At 45.6% G+C, this 20997-nt stretch overlaps 1 protein-coding gene across 10 annotated transcripts in view; it reads right to left on the bottom strand.

The window, feature by feature from the left end:
- Nucleotides 1-15457, bottom strand: part of BBX (BBX high mobility group box domain containing) — a 151891-nt gene extending 136434 nt beyond the window's left edge. For 3 of the 10 annotated variants that reach the window (XM_021542423.3, XM_021542424.3, XM_077790929.1), the window contains exons 1-2: nt 13668-13695; nt 12137-12209 (exon numbers count right to left, since the gene is read on the bottom strand). The gene's annotated coding sequence lies outside the window, so the exon portion shown is untranslated. Of the gene's footprint in view, nt 1-12136; nt 12217-13667; nt 13712-13929; nt 13951-14380; nt 14400-14891; nt 14944-15112; nt 15133-15436 lie in introns of those variants that run through there. The other 7 variants (XM_021542416.2, XM_021542421.2, XM_021542417.3 and 4 more) reach the window with 7 other exon arrangements.
- Between the last annotated feature and the right edge of the window lie 5540 nt (nt 15458-20997).

The raw sequence follows: 20997 nt of genomic DNA, 5'->3' as shown, positions 1-20997 counted from the left end.
ATTCCTCTGCAGTTTACCTTACTCAAACTTGAAGTGCACAGGCTAAGTGAGTGCCCCTGCTTCTCACTCCCTCTGTGCTTGGCTAGAGCCACCATGAAAGCAGGCTGCTTGGCAGAGACACTGCTTTGGTTCAGCACCAGCAGAAATGCTTCTGGTTCCTCAGTTTAAAATTGTTCCAAAAAAAAGACTGGCCCATCATCTAAATATGGACTGCCAGTTGATTATTTCACTAAGTTCATCCATCTGAATAACTCGCCAAAGAAAAAGGAAAAAAGTGAGTTTTAATTGCAGTGATGGGACACCACTACCACCATTACCCACTGCTACCTCATCCCCTGCCCCCCAATAAAAAATAAAAAGTAGTGAAGGTGTCTCATTCTTCTGGTCATGTGCTACTGATACAGTTTCAGCAATATTTTAAACACACACTTCTCTTAACTGGTTTTGCCACAACCCCCCAGACTAACACAACCAAATTGTGCTCAGCAGCCTCAGTGGAATTGCACAAGCTCGTATCAACTCTGATTTCAGACCAAAGTGAAGTTTACATCCAGATTTTTTAGCCTGACCAGTAGCCCACTGCAATGTAACCTAGCAGGAGAACACTGCTCAGCACTTGCAGATTAACAGGCTTCTCTGAGACATTTCAGACAGAACACTGTCAAAGATACAAATTCTCCTGATAAAATCTTGGCTCCAATACTTATTTTCTGAAAGGAAGGAAAGCCTCAACATTTCACATGTCTATAAGAGGAGGGGAGGAAGAAGCAAGTTAGGACAAGAATCATTCAATTCTATGAAAATACAGTAATTATAAAATCAGCCACATTGTAGAATCACAGAATAGTTTGAGTTGGAAGGGACCTTAAAGGTCATCTAATTCAAATTCCCCAGCCATGGGCAGGGACACCTTCAACTAGATCAAATTGCTCAAGCCCCATCCAACCTGGCCTTGAACACTTCCAGGGATGGGGCAGCCAGTGCAGTCATCCCATCATCAGCAAAAAATTTCTTCCTAATATGTAATCTAAATCTGCTCTTTCAGTTTGAAGCCATTCCCCCTTGTCCTGTCACTCCCTGCTCTCATGAAAAGCCCCTCTCCATCTCTCTCACAGGCCACACGAGGTACTGGAAAGCTGCTACAAGGTCTTCCTGGAGCCATGTCTTCTCCAAAAAATCCCAACTCTCCCAGCTTGTTCTCACAGGAAAGGTGCTGCATACCCTCCTCTGGACTTGCTCCAACAGCTCCATGCCTTTATTATACTGGAGATCCCAGAGCTGGATGCAGTTCTCGAGGTGGAGTGCCCCAAGAACAGCACAGTGGGTGAGAAGTAAAAAAGCATTCTGCTGGAATGCTTATGTTAAAAAAAAAAAAGCTAATTGTTTTAGAGCAGTTAAGAACATGAATGCTTCAGCAATAAACAGCTCCTATCAAAAAAGTTACCTAAATGTATGACTATGCTATTTTCTTACTGATCTTGAATCAAATGTATGTGAAAATGAAAATGACGACCCTTTCAGGATGAGTGATTCATCTTACTTTGGCTTATTCTCTTAAGAGTAAGAAATACTCAGTAATTTTCCTGTTTCAATTTTTAAAGGAAAGTTTTCTTTTTATTTCTTTATATAAATTGACTATTTTAAACATTTGACACTTGCAATAGCATTTTAACCTTTGCTTCAATTTTCCTCTGATTTCTATTCTGCTTCCTAATCTTATCATATTTAGTTCAACTAGACCACAGTAACTGCTGAGACTTTGAATACCCTATACATTGATACAAAAGAAAATAGAAAACCAGGACAAAGACAGGATCATGAAACCTATGTTTGCACTGGGGAGTGAAGGCCATAAAACCACTTCTTGAAGTGTGTAACTCCTCCTTTTTGGGAGGCAGGGGCAAAATTGCATTTGTACACAGTTTGTGTAACTGTACTGCCAGGCCTCAGGCACACTCTGCATTTCTGAGCACAACTCTTCTCCTACCTGAGGTCTAACTCTGCATTCCTTAATGGTCACAAATACTGCTACACAGTTCCCCTGCTGCAGAAAAAATGTGTGGAGCTGCAGAGCCAATGCATGTTATCAAGTTCTTTGACTGCACAGATGCTATTAATGATAAGGTGGGGGTTAGAATTTGTGTCAGCCACGGAGTTGCTATGGTATATACACACCAATTTCTTTTTTCTTATTTCTTTTCCCTCTAAAACATTAGCAATACATGCAGCATCCAGTAACAACTCAGTTTCATGTTTTGCTTTCTCTCACCAGCAGTGCTAGATTCCTTCCTGGATGTTGTAAAGTACCCCCTCAACCATTAAAATCACAATCACATACCACATAGTCAAATGGAAACCTTGTAACAGCAATTCTAAAATAATTTTTTTAATGTTAAGTACATATCTGTGTAAACAGAGATCTGTCAATCTCTATCTTTTAGAAGCTACAGGGGCATCTAGCACCAACAAAAAAAAAAAATTAATATGGCCACAGTGTTACCTAGTGAGCTACTCTGCATTCCTTAATGGCAGAAGATACAGCCCAAGACATCTGCTATTACAAACAGTAACTGGGTAATAATTTCAAGGCATCTAAAAAATATATTTTGCTTAACAAAAACAGATACTGCTACAAATGAACTCTTTCTGAACAAATTAATCATATCAACATTTCAGATGTTATTACTGCTAGATGTATTTTAACAAAAAAACACCTAGTTGCAATTTGCCTTTCAATTACAAACCAATGTTAAATTCCACTGTAATATTATGTAACTTGATTTATAGTAAAAAAAATTGCAAGTGTTTGATGTCAAAATTGTAAAAAGAGCTCAAACACTCAACAAATAAGTCTTCCCTGAAGTACCAAGAAACAGTATTAGGTTTAGAACCGAGTTACCTGGAACTAATACCTTCCATTGCATCTGCAGAGTCTTTGCTCCATAAGTCACTTAACTGCACTTCCTGTAAAGCCAGGAAACTAACTGGGAATTGAAAGAGTGAGATTATTTGTTTTCCTTCTCTTCTGAGAAAACAAAGAAGTTTGTTAGTTCTAAAAGCTTGCATTCAGTTAAGCAGAATCATTTACCTTACTAGGGATAATACTTTAGTTTTATTTTAAGTGCAAAAATCTGTTTGCATTTATTTGTGTGTTTGTGCATATGTGTAATTTTATTAAGTAGGACATTTTTAAAGGCCACAATCAAAAAAAACCCCATAATTTTTCACGTCCTAAATAAAAACTTTCTTAACAGCTGCAATCTAGATAAATGCAGATAGGCCATGAAATCACTTAGAAAGTGTGCAGGCATACAGTGCATGCTCTGAAATAACAAAAAAAAGTATTGCTAATTTAGTGTAAAGGCTAAATTTGGCAAAATATTTTAATGGTTGTCTACCAACACAGACTGCTCCCGAAAAAAACCAAGAATACCAAAGCGCAATCAGAGTATAAGCACCAATTCAACCCAAGTGTTTATTGAGCAAAATCCTGATTTAAATCAGTTCAATAGGTATAACTGGAATGTCAAGGCAGCAGACATGTGAGCGTACGTGCAGAGGGGCTTACAAGGGCCAGGAGCAGGAGGCATAAAACCCTCCCTGCTTTCAGTGTGCCTGCCCCCACTCTCTCCTTCAGCCCTACTCAATCTCTGCAAAGCCTGTTAGAGCTCCACAAAACACCATCCCCCACTCAAAGATAGATTTTGTTTTCCCCTTTAGGATCCTTGAATAAGAGAACACATACTGTCCCCACTGTAGATCTGAACCGTGTCCTTCCTTCATGTAACCCATTTCATGGGGACGCCTGTGATGACAGCCTCACCTCCCATTTTGATTTCCTTTTTCTGCGAAGAGCAACAGCAGACATGGGTCCATCCAGGAAAGCAGGAGTGCACACAGAAACCAGATCAGGCGTGGCAGAGGAACCAGCAGGACACTTCAGATAAAACACAGTACCTGGTCAGTTCTCCCAGGTGCTCCTCTCCATCACTCCAGCACCTTCTCACTCCTTCGGCCCCACGAGCACATGGCACGGTGAAACAGAAAGCTTGACAGGGACATCCTCGAGAGTCTACTTCACTATATAAATAAATAATCCATTTCCTTTAGACGTATTTCTCAGGAGGGCAGGATCTTCCTTTGCTGATTAGAAACCAGGAAGACGTGGCAGGCGCACAGACCCAAAGCCCGGAGCTCCCACCTGAGCAGGGCAGCCCTGAGCAGCAGCAAAGGAGGCGATTTCCAAAGCAGCAACTGAGTATCCAGATCCCTCCAACAGCTTCCTCCAAAGGACCAAACTATGCCAAGGGTGCTCACAGTGTGAGAATGATTCTGCCTGGATCCCTTTTACCCTCTGCTGCTGTGGTACACAGAGCTGAGGCGAAACAGATGAGCACAAGCACATACAAGAGATGCAAGGAAAATACTTAACACTCAAAAATTGTTTTGCACACACACACACATTCACTTCCATTCATATTAATGGAAATCTCATAGTAATGAGAAATGGACAAAATCCACCACTACACTTAGTTATCTGTCATTTACTTCCCTTATTTAAGGTCTTCCATACAAAGAAATAAAGTTTAAAACTTCCTTCCCTTGCTCTACTTCTGATACTTGTGCTTTTTATTTAGTCCAACTGTTTTAGAAGAATGGCACTGGAGCTTCTGCTTACTCTTTCAGGACTAAAACATATTTTTAATCAATACAACAGAGGAAGCAAATTGTGAATAATTGCCTGCATAAATATATTTGCTACCAGCTTTGTCATTCTTTAATTTGCACACACCAAGTTTCCCCTTATAAACACCTCTGTTTCTCCAAAAGCAGCTGGAAATTAATTATGCTGTTTTTATTTTCTTATTAATTCATATGCTATAGTTCTGTAATCAGTGCAGGATCATGCTGCAATTTTGCATGCTTGCTTCAAAATATATTATGAGCACTTGATAATTGATGTTTAACACAATGTATGAAAGAGCATCTCAAACAAATTAGAGGGAATACAAATAAAGAAACTTAAGTAAGAAAAAGAATTACACATACATTCAAACAAGAGCTATACCCTGGAACTCACAAGTTTGTGGCATGGAACACTAATTAGAACTGAGCTAGGCAAGAAGTTTACACTACTCCACATGAAATTTGGATATAAAGAAACCTTTTGGAAAGAGAAAGAACAGCTGAAGACAGCTTTACCAAGGAAGTGGAGGTGAAAATGGTACTTCTTTCCAAATCTATCATCCCTGCCCATTGATTTGAAGTACATCAGAATGCTTTCTTTCCCTAGACAGACAGCCAACTTGTGAAGCAAACATACTTGAACAAAATGGCTTACGTGCCAGAAGACTTATCATCTACCAAATGGCATTCTCACACTTCATGCTCTTCCACCCTCTTCTCATTTGCAGGAACTCGGCATGTTTCAGCAATGTCTCTCTTTATCCTCAGCTCACCATCAGCTCAGGGAAGCTTGGGAGTACAACAGGTGCCAGTCCCTGGCAGGACTATCTGCACATCAATAACAGAATAATGGGAGATCTGCAGCTTTCCTGAGGAATTTCAGGCCACCAGGAACTTCAGCCAGCAAACCTGCAAAGGGGTGCACACTGCTGCTGCAGGTCTGGATTTGGCTTTTTGTTCAGGAATTTTGTGTTCAGTTGTAAGTGCAGGATCAGGCTCTTCAGCCATGAGGTTAAGAGAAACTGCTGCTCCCGTAGTTCATCCCATAAGTCAGCATGATGTTGCTGACTGTAGTTCACTGTGAGCAGGATGTGGCTCTAAGACCACCACTTAGGGAAAGCAAACCCAAACACGGCCAACCATAAAAATGAAATGAGGTAAGAAATCAAGTCCTCCCTCAGTCCTTCCATTCTCACCTAATGTTTTCTTTATTCAGCTTCACGTTCAAGTTTCTCTTGAAGTTTCTCCTAAATATTGTTTTGCCAACCACAAAATAATGCATTCTCTCACATACACAAACAAAAACTTAGAATTGTTTGTTTCATAGAAGAACACACAGGCTGCAGAGGGAAGATGCACTAATCAACTGCAAGAGATGTAATCTTAACTATTACTGTATGATGTGCTTTGCCCACTGCCATGCTGGGTACCTCCTGACTTGCAAGCCATGAGTACAAGTGAAAAACAAAATATTCAAAACAAAAAGACAGACAACTTCTAACAAGGTTTAAGATCTTATGTGGGCAGCAGAAAAAAAACAAACGTATTGGGGAATGAATGAAAGGTATTGGGTGAGAGCCATCAAGCACTGAAATACTGCCTGACTCTCAGCAGCACCATATCAGCAGTCACCAATCCTTTCCCCAGCTCACCAGTGGCACAGGACCAGGCTGAAGATTTCCTTGCTTGATTCCTGCAGCAGGCCAGCTCAGTTCTCATGAAGAGAACCGAGGAGCAGGTCTTTGATGCCTAACCCTGCCAAGGGTTTCAGAAGCACAGGACAAAGCCCCTTCCAAGAGTGAGGGTGGCAGAAATCTTCCTGTTGCCACACCTGTGTAAGAGGAGAGTGATCCCACAGCCAGGAAGGCAATTAGGGGTGTCCCACCATGTCTCAGAGCAGACCATTTCCTATACACATAATGCCTTTCAGAAAGAAAACATCATAAACCCCCCAAAAGACACCACAGAGCCAGAGGGAAGATACCTTTCCACTTTTCCTCAGAAAGGGAAGGTGTAGACAGGACTTGATAAGCTTCTTGTCAAGAGAGCTTCCACTTGCATTAAGTTCCATAGATCCCATGTTGTGCAAGTCCACTGAATTATTTTTATCTTTGCTGAATGAGGCTCTGTGACATTAAGGGTCAGTAAAATGCTGCTTCTTACTTTCAGCATTTGCTACATTTTATAAAACGTCTTCTATAGAGACACCCACGTGGAAGATTTCTGACAATAAAAATTCCATGCTTCCTAAGCAACTGATTTTCTTAGTGTAGTCTCATAAAATCCTGTTAACTTTCTGTCCCCTCACTAAAAATTGAAATGTTGTTGTACTAGGTTTCTTTGTACTCAGATGTGCCTGAAGTTAGTTTATTTTCACATGCTGAATTGTCCACATTCATAAGGACTTGCTATTACATTCTACATTTGTGTCCTAGAAAGGAAAAAGCATGAACACTGCAAAGTGTCAAAAGCATGCTTCTCCTCTTTGTTGATTCATTTTTTAGGTAATTAAATTTATAAATGTTAGAAATAATAAAACACTGCTACCTTTGTGAGAGTATTACAAATAGGCCTACACCCAGGCATGTGTGCTTTACTCCTCAAATTCACCTCAAATGTTTACATCAAATTTTAAGTAACAAAACACCAGTAAACAGCAAACCTGAAAATCTTACATATGTTTACCATCACTAGAAATAAAAGTTCAGTAAGTAAGTTACCCTATCACAATACTGTCAGGGTGCCAAAGTAGTTGTTTGTCAATTCCATGTTTTATGAGAAAATCAGTTGTCAGCTTGCATTAGATTATATATATGAAAAAAGTAATTTAATTGTGAAGAACTATTTCACATTAATTGCATTTTCAAAATGTCAGTATGAAGAATAATTTTCTTCCTTACATTAACTCTACAAAGTTAGTATTAAATAAATAGGGGTATCTGTTACCCCTATTTATATACAGCAGTTTAAATACCATGTTTACTGGTAAAAGCTCTTCAGTAAGCTCTCCTCCTACTTTACACTGTCTTGTCAATAAATATAACCAAATTGTAAGTCAGTAACTTCACAACATTCTGAAGGTGGGATTTTTTTTTTTTTTTTAAGCAGCACTTTCATTTTTAAGAATGAAAGTGCAGTATTGGCAGAAGATGTCCAAGTGGCACAGAATTCTGTGAGTCTGCTCACATCTCCAGACAAGCACTGACCAGGAAAGCTTCAGAGCAAGGGGAAGGACACAAAACTAAGGAGCCAGATGCAGATTTTATTCCATCCCCTGCTACTGCTATCCTGCTAAGTGACTGCAGGAAAGCCTACGCTCCTTTGCAGCTTTTCATCTCAGATGCCTAAAACTGGGAAAAAAATGATTGTTCTTGATCTTGAGGTGTGTGATTACAGTATGGCTTGTGTACTTCACCAAACAGGACAGAAGTACATAAATAAGGCAAGGCCTACAAACGCCAATATTTAATAATTTCACTATTATTAAGAAAATAGTATGTCCTTTTTTCTTTTTCAAGCAATGCAAAACAGCAGCCCATCAAGCCAATTTTAGATTCAGAGTAATCCTTAGGCTAGTTCAGGAACTACCCCTTCCAAAACTAGCAAGAAGGGTCACACCTGTAGGAATCTTTTGTGAAATTCCCATGTCCACCAGAACCACACTCACCCCACTACTCTCAGACAGAAACACTGTATCATTACTGACATTAAAAAAGAAAACAAACCAAAACAAAAAAAAAAAAATAAAAAGGAAGTAAGTCCTAATAATCTTTTGACACAAAACTGAATAAAAAAGCTTCTGGCAATAATACCCCAGGAAAGGGAGAAACATGGTAGAAAGAAAAGAAGTAATACTATAGAAGTTAGAAGGATGACTTTAACCTATTTCTTCTCAAGAACATTTTGAAATACATATGATAGTAAGTTCAATCCAGCTTTACAGACCCCTAAGTAATAATGAAAATATAAATTATTAAGTTTACAGTAATCTACAACAGTATCTATATTGCTTTGAAAAACTTAAATCACTCATGAAAACTGTCCCAATATACAGACACCATATGATTTAATGATACAGGGAAATACTGTCATTCTCCATTTAGAAGTGACCAAGGGACATGCAGCTATGCTTGTAAACGTAAAGCCCTTGGAAGCCATCAGCAGGCCAAAGCTGTGCTGCTGATTCCACTAGTGGCCACAGAAGGCCATCATCATGACAGGGCACTGGAAGTCCAGCTTGGGTACAAAATTTGGAAAGCAGCTTCTGTTTTGACTACATCACTTGCCAGTGCACACAGAGACAGCCTGCGATACACTCAAAAACTAAAATGAGAGTTGCACTACAGTTCCAATTTTAATTTCCAGTACCTTCCTCCACCAAAGAACCTCCTTGATAAAGAGAGGGGGATCTGAACACTACACCAGCAATGTACTGTTGAAAGAGAAGCAGTGTCTCACCTCTCAGGTGTCCAAACTTCACTGCAGGTGCATTTACAAACTTCACATCGCAACAGAGCCTTGCACACGCAGGTCTCATCAACCTTACCTGCACCTTTCCCAGCACCACGTGTGGTGGAGGAGCACCTCGTCCCAGCTCGCTCAGTCAAGTTCTCCTCTCTTCACACCACTCCTTCCCCAGCTCTGGGCCAGGAGACTGCCCTGACCAATGCCATGTTTGTGGCAGCACATTTCCACAGCATGCCATGAGCTCCAGAGACACTGCACATCCTCAGCCCCCAGAGTGGCAGCAACCTGCAAGAACTTTAAGCTCTGAATGCAAGCAATCATACCAGTGAATTTAACAAGACTTGTCATCTGCTTCAAGATATTCACATGCTTACAGGCTCACCAGTTACAGAACCACTAATTTACGAACAAAGTGTATTAAGAGCATTCTGGATGAACAGAAAAAACATTAGTTATAAAATAATGGCATGATTACCTCTGATATTTTATGTGGAAAACTGACATTTAATATCTTTAATTATTCACACAACAGCTATGAAAGAGAAAGGCTTTCTACCTTGAAGGAAAAAATAAACATGGACAAATTCCTCTCACCATCACTTCTACACTCCTTTCCTAAGTAAACCTCTTGCTGAAACCAGTGGAAGTTTTGCAGGCAATGAGCTTACAGCAAGCAACCCCCCAAAAACTCCAAAGGGTCAAGGGCAAGCTTCCTATATACTCTTGAGTTTACCTCCACACAGAAACCAACTACGTTTCTTCTAAATTACATGCCTGACATGGTTTATCAGCTTGCTGTGCCAAGAGGGCCAGTCATGTGCAACAAACTTTAGAGAGCTTGGGCCAGTTTTCTGAAACATCCGCAAGACCCTTTGCAAAGCAGCTCATCACCATCTATCTTGAGACATACTAGCCCTGCACTGGCACTCACCAAGCAAACCAGAACTCCTGTACGTCAAGACTGAGTGACTAAAATCCAGTCATGAGCAGTTACTTTAGTGAGAACTGTGCAATAAAAGAAATCTTCCCTTTTACCAAAATAAAAGGTCCTTAAAGTAAACGGAGATTTCTAGTCATGGACAAATGTAACAACGTCTCTATTCTCACCTTAACTAGGTGCATTATTTTTACTGCCTCTTTTTTAAGCTACAAGGAAACTTATTTCTTCTCTTCCTCTAAAGCTCCTAACATGCTTTTTTTTAATAAAAATGATACCCTATCCTTTTCTTTGTTCAAGCCAGTTCAGCATCAGGTGAGACACTTAGCACAATGAACAAAACCAAGGTCCACTCCTCTCCAAGTGCGGGAAGATTATGATCACCTCTCCACTGCCAGATCAACATTCCATACATCCAAAAGACTTCATAACAGAACTAAAACCAGATAATGACTCAAGACCTGAGTCAAGGTCTCAGAGCTATTCTTGTTCAGGATCCTTTACTATTACTCGACATAAAGAAAATGTCCTTAGCACTTATAGCACTCTCATGTGACTCTTAACTGAAAACACAGAAAATTAAGTTCAGAAATCAGTACATTTGTATTCAGCCCTGATCAACATTTTGAAGCCTATCTGCCAGTTTTGAATTTCCACATGCATTTTTTACTTGGAAAAAATTGTTGCAACAATTACTCTTCACAGAACACAATCCTTGTCAGTAATGCTATAAAACCAAAAGCAATATTCTCCTATGCAACTAGTCTGTCATAAAAAAATTCAGTAATTGAATTTGGTGTTTATACTCTGAGACCTGCACACACCAACTACACCGCATACAAAATCCAAAAAAACTGAAATTTGGGTGTAAATCTGCAGGAACTGAAGAACAGCAGAATTCCCTCTTCAAACCAACTGCCCACAGTGGTTACCCCAGCCTCAACACCAGCTTTGTGGTCATAATATCACACCAGAACAGCTGCTCCCAACACCCTCCTTCAAGTCAGCATGTTTGGGACCATCACTTATCCTATGTCTGCTATGCACTGCCTGCAAAAGGTCAGGAGTATGTTATTAATCATTTGCATTTATGAGTACTAAGCTTACCCGAAATACATGTCCTGTCTTGTTTTTAATTATGTGCAGAATAGTACCAAGAAGATATGCTGCCTCCCACTTCCCATTTTGGGCCAAATGCAGGTCAGTGACACCATAGGCAATTGTATGAGAAGTGCTCCAAATGCCACTCATTTTATGCCCTTTATAAATGTGACCCAAAAATTTAGGACCTCTTCTTTAAACTACCATTTCCATTTCAGCTTAAAAGGTGCCAAACCCTTCAAAAGTTTTCATAACTTTTCCCAGCATGTCGATTAAAAAAAAAACACTGTCATGTACCTGAAAACTTAGGAATACTAATAAATTAGTCACTGAGATGCGTATTTCAAATTGATCGGTATTGGCATTCATCAATGCCAAAAGCAAAAACAGTAACACAGAATGAGCATGGATGGAATTCTAATTAGCTCTCAATTTACACGTTAAAACTGAAGGAACTCCTGTTGCAGCAGCATTACAGTTCTGCTTAACTTGTCACCGATTCTTGACCTTCAGAGTTTTTTAATTACCTATTCAGTTTACATTCTCATACTTTTCTACCACTGAATTTTAAGAGGACTTTACACACTCATTACATTTTCGACTTTTGTGTTCCACTTTGCATAGTCTAATGTTAATTTGGTCTAAAACTTTCGCCCTAAGTTAATCAGCTTGTTGTCTTTACAAAGTTGAACGGAAAAAAAAACACCAGGAAAAAATAAGGAAAGAGAGCTCTGAATATGCACAGCCTTTTAATGCCCAGGTTACTTGGACGCACCCCCACATACAAACTTTGTATTCTAGCAGTAGCTATTTGCACCTGGAGAAGACGTTTTCTAACGTGCTAAAACCAGAACAAGCATCTTCCTCATAAAAAGTGGCAGCACGAGGACCTCTATCTTATCAACAACCAAGTTCTTTTTTCATGTGTACAGTTTACATACTTACCCAGGAAGGCAAATGGAAATTACAGACAGACGAAGATGAAGCTGTCTCAAAGCCTTTGTCATGTGATAGTGACCTATAAAGTATCAAATAAAGGCAGACCATCAGCACACCATGATTTTACAATATTGCAACTCACCACATCACCAACAAGAGGAGAGATCCCAAAACTTGAAACTTGCTTCCTCCTCACCCCCATCCCAGCTAAGTCGTCATTACAACAAGATGACAGTCGCAGGAAACCATAAGGAGCAAACAAAAGATGCACCGTGTCTTTAGAGGGCATTAGGAGTGGGCAAATGGAGCAAATCATCTGAGTGTGCACCAGCAGGGTGGGTTGATCTTCCTCTGTCTCTCTCTCTCTCTCTCTCACGGATGCATGTTTATGAGCGTGCACAGACATACGTACACACAGAGATGCATCACATAATTATTTACACGCACATACTCGCATGTATTATCAAAAGAGAAGACAGAAAGTTGACCACCATCTGCAAGGAGGCATACATAACAATAACCCCCGGGAACTTACACAAGTGAGCGATCAATCCCCGCGCGTGGATAAGCCAAACAACGCGAAAATTAACAACAAGAACACAGCCGCCAGACCGCAGGTCCGAGATCCAGCGGGGGGGAAAAGAGACAAGCCAGCCAGAGCGGCGGAGGAAGGCTGCAAGGCTGGAGCACAGTTTCAGGTAATGCCCGCTGCCCCCCGGCACAGCCGCCCGGCCGCCCCTCCGCCACCGCGGCCCGCGGGGAGCGACCCCCGGCGCCGCGGCGCTCGCAGCCGCCGCCCGCCCTCCGCCCACCCCCGCCCGTGCAAAGTGTAGGGCCACCGGAATCCGGGCTCCGGGGTGGGGTGGAAAGAAAAGGTATTAAATATGGAGAAACGAGACCGCCGCGACCCAGGGTTTTCGCCTCTCCCCTGCTCGCCCCCCGCCCCCGGTCACCATCAAGTTTGCATCCTAGTTACAAAATGTCGATCTTGGAGGCTGACAAGACACAGGGAGAGGGGGAGAGAACGAGAGAGAGGGAGAGAGTGAGTGAGAGAGAGACGAGAGAGTCCATCTTGCTTTGAGGGGGGAGGAGAGGAGCAATAATGCAGCGCATAAATCTCACCCTCCCGGGGGAAAAGTCTGCACAACACCTTTGGGGGCGGGCGGGCGCGCAGGGCAGGGGCGGCGGCGCGGGGGGCTCCCCGGCCCTCCCAGCTGCCCTTCCCGGCGGGCTCCGGCGAGGCAGGCTGGCAGCAAACACCTCCCTGCTGCTCCCCTCCTCCTCCCCGCGGGCCCGGGCGATGATCCCGCTGCTGCCGCCGCCGCTGCCACCGGGGAGGAGGTGCCGCCGCCGGGAGAGCCCACATGGAGACCGGCAGCCCGTCGCTGCCCCGGCGGCCGGGCCGGGCCCCTCCGCCGCCCCGCCGGGCTGCGGGACTTGGACGTGTCACCAGCAGGACGGGCAATGGTTTCGGCGCCCCAGGCCCGAGTGACCACCGCCGGCCTGGCGGCGCCCCGGCCTCCCCGCACACACTCACCTCCGCAGAAAACTTTTAACCGCGGGCCTCCCCCGGAAAAAGTGGCGAATCCGCCCCGCACACGGTTAAAGCCCCGCGGCCCCCCGGCTCGGCTGGCGGCGAGCGGGGGAGACCCGGGCACGGTCCTTCCCCGCCCCGGCGGGGAGGGAGGGAGGAGGCGGCAGGCAGGCAGGCAGGGAGGGGGCGGGCAGCCGCCTGCCGGTGCCTCTCGCCCCGCCGCCGTGCATGTCGCCTCGGCGGCTCTCGCATCGCTTCGTTTTACCTTCCTCATTCAGCGGCGGCAGCGGGCTGCCACCGATATTCCTAACGCAAACCTGCTGCCGTGCGGCGCCCGGGATTAACGCGACTGCCTCCTTCTCTCCCCTGCCTCCAACCCTGCCTTCCCCGTCCTCCTCCTCCTCCTCCTCCTCCTCCTCCTCGCAAACCCACACTGGATCGGCTGTCCTCACAGCCATGCAAGTTTCATACATTGCAAATAAACCCGAGAGGAGGAAGAGCGAAGCGCCTGGCGGGGAGCGGGGGGAGGAGGAGGAGGAGGAGGAGGGCTGCTTTCTGTAATTTACCAGCGACCCGATCTCGCAGCAGCAAATAACAGCCGAGCACCCATCCGGCTCCCGGCGGCCAGCAGAGACCCCCCCGAGGCAGCCGCCCCCTCCCCAAGGCGCCACTCGCCAAGTTTTCTGTCATCGCGACCACCCAATGTCACAACTTACCTTCAGAAATAGGACTTCGCGCGGCCGAGGCCTGCCGCCACCTCCCCCCGGCCCCCGCCCGCCTTCCTCCCTCCCTCCCTTCCTCCCTCTCCACCTTAAACTTATTGACACAACATAATCCCGCATCCACGCCAAACTCCGGCAGGGCCGCCCGTCCTCCCGCCCCCTCCCCGCTGCCCACCGGGGCCGCCGCCGCCCCGGGTGCATCGCCGATGACTACCGGAAAACGCACAGCCCAACTCTCCGGCCGAGCCCGGCCGCCGCTGTTGTTGTCGGGGTCGGCGCCGGGCTTTTTCCTCCCGCTCCCCGTGCGGCCGCTGGATCTGCTGCTTCCCCCTCTCCGGTTTTATATCCCCCCCGCCGCCCTTTCTCCCGGCGGCGCGGAGCCCCCCAGGCCGGCGGCAGCCGATAGCGATCCGCGCACTCTCCCCCGCGCCTCGCCGCCCCTCGGGATGAAGTTTCGTTTCTGTCTGCCGCGATTTCCCTGTCAAGTCCCCCCGGAGGCACGCACCGAGCGGCGGCCGGTGGCCATCCCTCCTCCTCCTCGCCCTCCTTCCCCTTCCTCTCTCCGCCGCTGCTCTTGCCTCTCTCTGTGGCGGCGAGAGGTGCCTGGTTTCAAACGCAGCCTGGCACTGGCTGGCCTACCCCCGCCGCCTCTCGGGCTCGGCTCGCCGGTGTTTTAAATGCCCTGCGCTGTACCGCGATCCACTTGGCCCCCTCCCCGTCACATACCCCCGGTCACCCCTACCCCGCCGGCCGGGCGGAGGGCTGGCGGCACCAACCCACCCGTCCTCCGCTGCCCAAACTTTCAAAACGAAGGCAGGGCTGGCGAGAGGGAGGAAAAGTGACTGGGAGCCGCGGCAGCCGCCGCGCCGGGCAGGGGAAGCTCCGCGCCTGCCTCCCGTCCGCCAGCGCCGCAGGAGGGGCGCGGGGGGCTGCTCCGCAGCTGGGCGCGGAGCGTAAAGCGTGGGGCGAGGGCACCCCTCTCCGTGTCTCCCTCCCCGCCGCTGCCCATCTCCGCCCGCCCGGTGCGGGTCTGCGGGCGGGGACACTCACCTCGGCGGGGTGCGCACCGCGCCGCCGGGCCGGACGCGGCTCGCAGCGCAGCCCCTCCGCCTCGGCGCCCGCGGAACGCGGCTCCACACAGAGCCATGCAACCCGGGCAGCGCCACAACACTCCCCGCGATATAAGGCTCCCCGCCATTGGCCGGCGCGCTGAGCGACGGGCCCGCCGGCCACTCAGCGCTGCCGTTACACCCGCGGCCCGCGAGGGAGCCGCCGGCGCACACGCTCCCCGCACACACTCACACAAAGATCGCCGCGCTGCCCCTCGCGGGGTGCGCGGAGCCCTCGGCGGCGGTGCCGGAGCGGGGCGCGGAGCGGGGGCCGCCCGGGGCAGCGCCGAGCCCTGCCGGCCGCGGCGCCGGCGGCCGCTGTCCATTGGCCGCCCGGGCAGCGCCGCGAGAGTGAACTACGTCTGCCCCGGGCAGCGCCGGGGGTAGCGGGGCGCGGGCTCGGCCCGGCGCGGCGCACCCCGAGCGGCCTCCCGGTAACTTACTCGGCCGAGTTGGGCGACTTTCATTCAGAGGCCACAGCGCGGCGAGCCAGAAGTTGCGGGAGGCAGCAGCGCATCCGCGCAGCCCCGGCCGGGGCAGTAAACACGGGCAGGCACCCCCGCGGCCCCAGCGCGGCCGGGCCGGGCCGGCGCTGCCCCGGCGCCGGGGGGGATCCGGGCGGCGGCGCCGCGCGGGGATGCGGCGGAGCTCCGGGCGGTGCCCCCTGCCGCAGGAATCCTCGCCCAGGCGTGGCGGAGAGGCCCTCACCGGGCCGGCGTCGACAGCGCGGCCGGGCTCACATCCCCTTCCCGCAGAGACCGCTCTGCTGGCAGAGCTGGCCGGCCGTGACGCGGGGGTCCGCGCCGCGCTCCGCGCCCTGCCCGCCCCCCTGCCCCGCACCTCGCGGACCGTGCCAAACGCACGGATGTGAAATTCATTTGAGAATTTCTGTGCCTGACGAGCTGATCCGCGCAAAGCGACAGTGTGAGGCCAGCAGCTTTTGCGATTGTGCTGACGGCTGTTGGAAATGTGGTCTAACTTTTTGGGGGAAGCTCCCTTCCACTACAGAAATCAAACATACTGCGTGCACTGAGCCTGTGTATTCATGTTCAAGAGGACTCGAATATATGCAACATGAGACCCTCATGGTTTTTAAGCAGAAGACACGTGGCATTGATTCTTAGAATTAGGAAGAACTAATTTTTTGTGCGGCTCTGTCTCTAGGTAGAATGCTGACTTCCAGTCAGCAATTGTCATACTAAAAAAAGAAAAATAATAAATAATAGTTCTAATAAGAAAATAATAGTTACGTTTATTTAATAATAAATCAAGAAATAATAGTTTATTTAATAATAAAACTAAGAAATAACAGTTATGGTAACAGTGGAAATGTACTCACTTTTTTTCCAATAGGCGAGCAATATTTGTGTTTTGTAATTGCTTTACACATCCAAGAATGTTGCAGAGTTTGTTCCAAATGTTCTCAGTCCTGAGCTTTTTTCCAATATAATATGGTTAATTTCAGCGTCTTGCCATGTCTTGTCTACTCTTCTGTCATTCCCCAACCCCTTTTCTCAGTGTGGCAGAATTATGTTAAATAACCGTGAAATAATATTTCTTATGTCTGAATAATGCAGTGCAGTAAAGTACAAGCTCATATTTGAAAACTAAATTGTATCCGTGTTTCTGAGAAAGCATTTTAAAATTAACCCGCACATTTTTTCTTAAGATGCGACAAAAGTATTGTAAATGCCCCACCCACTTGTTTGTTGTAAGCAGGGGTGGGTTTGTCAGTGCCTGAATAATATAAAAATAGCAGCATAAACATGTTCTTGTAATGAATGAATTCTACTACAGTATTTCATTTTCATTGCTAAGAAAGCACAGCTGACCACCTATCCACTGGAACTCAGGTGCACATCAGTTGTCAGAGGCTGGGACACTGGCAAGTGAAGGCACACGTATTTCATTTGTCACATCTAAAAAAAAGGTTGGCCTAATTTTTAGGCAGAGCTTCCTCCTATCGTTTCCAGATTGTGAAGTGCTTTGCAGTGGTGGGTAGGCAGCATCTTTTCAGTATGCATAAACAGTTGCTGGTGAGAGTAAGAGGCCTAATCCAGACAGCTAAAACTTACACGGTATAGTTTCTTACACGTCAGTATTAGTGCTATTGGTGCCTTGTGTCCTGGATTCTTTTACCCATATTAATAACACCACACTGTGGAGCCTCTTATACCTCTTCATTGCTAAAATCCTGTCAAAGCAGGTAATTACTGAGCAATATAAGTCATGTAGGCACGTGACAGTATACATGAACCTCACTTTAAAAATTGTTTCATTCTGTTGTTAACGGATCTCTCTATTACACTTGATACCTTTGCTGGCCCTTTCAGGAAAGAGGCCAAGATAAGGACACCTTGCATGTAATGTGGTTTTTTACAGATGTATAAAATGGAAATACAGTGCTCCTAAGTAGAACAATTGTGTTTTGTGCCAGGTTCATACAGTTACAAATGGCTTGTGAGTTAGTTGCAAGGCAGGCCACCTATTAGGTCTGTGGAAGCACAAGGATTTTTTTCACCCTTGAAGAGAGATGAGTAAGCTGAGGTACGTTGGTATGTTCAGAAAACAGAATGTTTGCCTTTCCACTGCCTTTGATTTATTCTGTCTATAGTGAAAGAGAGAACTATATTTTCTTGGGTTGTCAGTACAGGACGTTTTGCAAACACTGACGTCATGAAGGGAAAATGGAGAGGATAGTAAATATTTCTGGGTTTCTGTTTTTCTATATATGATTTCAAGCAAATTAATCTCTTTTTATGCCCACTTGGAGATATTTCTGGCTTTCATCAGCCACTGTTATCAAGAGTTTTAAGGTGCTAGCAATTGTCTGTGAGGAATTTTTCAAGGGACAACAAGATAGCAAGTGCTGAAATGTTTTAAGTTGCTTGCTCATTAGTATTTTAGAACTCCACACAAGGTGGATTTCTAGTTTTTTCTGCAAAAACTTGTTTCTGACACTTGATGGGACCTTTCTGACACTTGTGCGTAACTGGTATTAGTTTTTGAGAGTGATGTCCTGACCATACCTTGTGGCAGGCTCACGTGGGCTGCTGTGCACAGCCAGCCTGCACTAAAGTCAGTGCAGTTCAGCTCAGATAAAACATTTGCTCTGTTGTGTGCACAGCGGGATTTGGGGCTTCCAAGTTGCACATCCACGGGATTTGTGCGAGTTCATCTGGGTTTGCTTGCTTTGCGCTCAACTGGAGGCAGAGTTGCACGTCCCCTCCTAATTAATCCGTGGCACAACATAAAAGATGTAAGCAGCCATGTGTCTGTGCTCTGTCAAGAGGGAAAACATATTTCCATTCACTTCCTTCTTATTTAAGAATAACAGGGGGAAAAAAATAGTAGAATTGATATGAATAATAGTAATTTATAGTTTTGTTGGGGTTTTTTTAACTCCCTTTCTTTGGGGCCTGCCATGGAGCTCAGTAGTGTTGGGGAGGGGACTGAGTTGGATCTTTAATCACCATCTTCTCCTCTTCTCCTGCCCAGGGCAAGCTCTACCTGGTGCCTGTGGAACTGACCTGTCCGCTGGTAGCTCCTCCAGGCTGAGGTGGAAGCGTGTTTCATGGCCATCACAGATTTATTCCGACAATAAAAAGGAAGCTTGGACCGGCCAGCTGCAGCCTGAGCCTGGATCCCTCTGAGCTGCTGCCATGGCTGACTCCAAGTGATGGTTGTCATGTGAGCAGGGGAGGAAGGCCATAAGGCAGCTCTGGAGCATATGCTTTATCTGCCTTCAGCTTTGCACACAGCCTGGGGAGAAGCGTGGGGAAGAAAGGGTGAGGCAGACGCAGCCTTATGGAGCATGTCCCACCTCTGTTCCTTTTTTTCCTGTGGCCTATGCCCACCCACAGTCCATGGAATAGTGTGGCATCCTCCAGGTTAAAAAACACTGGAGCAGGACAATGCATTAGTGGGCCTATTTTCCTCCCCAATGCACTTGTATAACATGGTAACATTAATAGCAATTTATGTGCAAGCAGTGAAGGGAGGAGGCATTTTAGCTGAACTAAAGCTGCAGAATATTCGCTGCAGAGTAGGGACAGAGCCACAGGATCAGTGCAGGACAGCCATTCTTCAAGAAGTACACGTCTAGCAAGTTATTGTTCCCACCTCAGCTCCACTTTCAGTTTCTTGAGATCTCAACAGAAGTTTGTAGAAGTCAAAGAAAAGGACAACTTGTTCTGTTGGTTTCTCTGTAGGACGACAGTTATACTCTTACTATATTTCTTTGTTCTTATTCCTTACTCCTGTTCTTTCACAGCATGAAAATAATCAGGGTATTTTCTTCATAAGTTTGAGATTCTGCTTCTGAGTGTTGTTTTTCTATACTAGTTCATCTAGTTATCTAATTCCTACTGTCTCCTATCAAGTGTTTTTTTTTTGTTTTTTTTTTTAATGCCTCTTTTTACTAGAGGGGCATTAGTAACTGCAACCCTTTATCAGAACCAGGCATTAATGGCATTAGATCCTACAAGCAACCTCTGGCCTAAGCTGCTACCACTTTCATTTGACAAGTTAGACATGCGAGTAGGAAGGCAAACAGACAGGTGAAATGACCTGCCAGGAGTCTCACAGTTTGGAAGCAGCAAAGTCAAAAATCAAATCTGAGCTTCTAACTTCTAGTGCATTAATCCATCCATTTCTTTCTCTGCTGCTCTGAGATTTCTTTTATAGTGCTTCCCTTTTTCAGAAAAATACAACTACACCTTGAGGAACTCTTTGCCATTTTTCCTGTTTCAGAAGGAATGAATAGTAGGTTAGCCAGGACATCCACATCCATTTGAGTCTATCATCTCTGTAAAACACTCCTTCTGACCCAGGAAGACATTTAGGCATATGTTAAACTAATATATATTAACTAACCATACTAATGTATATGAAGTATACAATGTTGAGAACAGTGAAGCAATTGCTAATCTGTAAACTCAGATTTTCCTTGTCATTATGCAAGTACACTGCAGTATACAAAATATGTAAATCAGGTCAGACCTGCTTGCTTGATGTTGTGTAGCCCTTTGAGTTAGTCTAGTGCAAACAAATCAGTTTCCATAGCCAATGACACAGGAAAGCAGTGGGTCTGTCATTCACATCCAGTAACTTGGGATTCCCTCACTTACTAGCAAAGTCCCTGTTAAAATCAGGGCCAAAGCATAGCAGTTTTTCCTCAATGCTACACTTCCAATTTTTACAATTCTGCTTTAATTCTCATGTAAACTGCAATAATATTTAACTGCTTTGAGCATAAAACGTAATTGGAACTCATATTTCAATTTTAGATTGTTTGCCCCTTATTACATTTTAGTGCTAGCAAGTAGGTTTCTTCCATTCTTCCACTCAAGGGTCTCTTTTTCCTATTTCTGGTATTATTCAAGTTTGTTTGTTTGTTTGTTTTTTGCTTGTTATTCCTTTTCTATAAATGTTCATGGTGCTTTAAAGAAACTACAGCTCTGTTCTAGTGCATTTCTTCAACCTCCAGAGTACCACCAGAGA

The sequence above is a fragment of the Lonchura striata genome, chromosome 2 (assembly GCF_046129695.1).
Source record: "Lonchura striata isolate bLonStr1 chromosome 2, bLonStr1.mat, whole genome shotgun sequence".
Classification (NCBI taxonomy): Eukaryota; Metazoa; Chordata; class Aves; order Passeriformes; family Estrildidae; genus Lonchura; species Lonchura striata.
The sequence above is the reverse complement of the archived record's forward strand: the minus strand, read 5'-3'. Positions and strand labels throughout refer to the sequence as shown.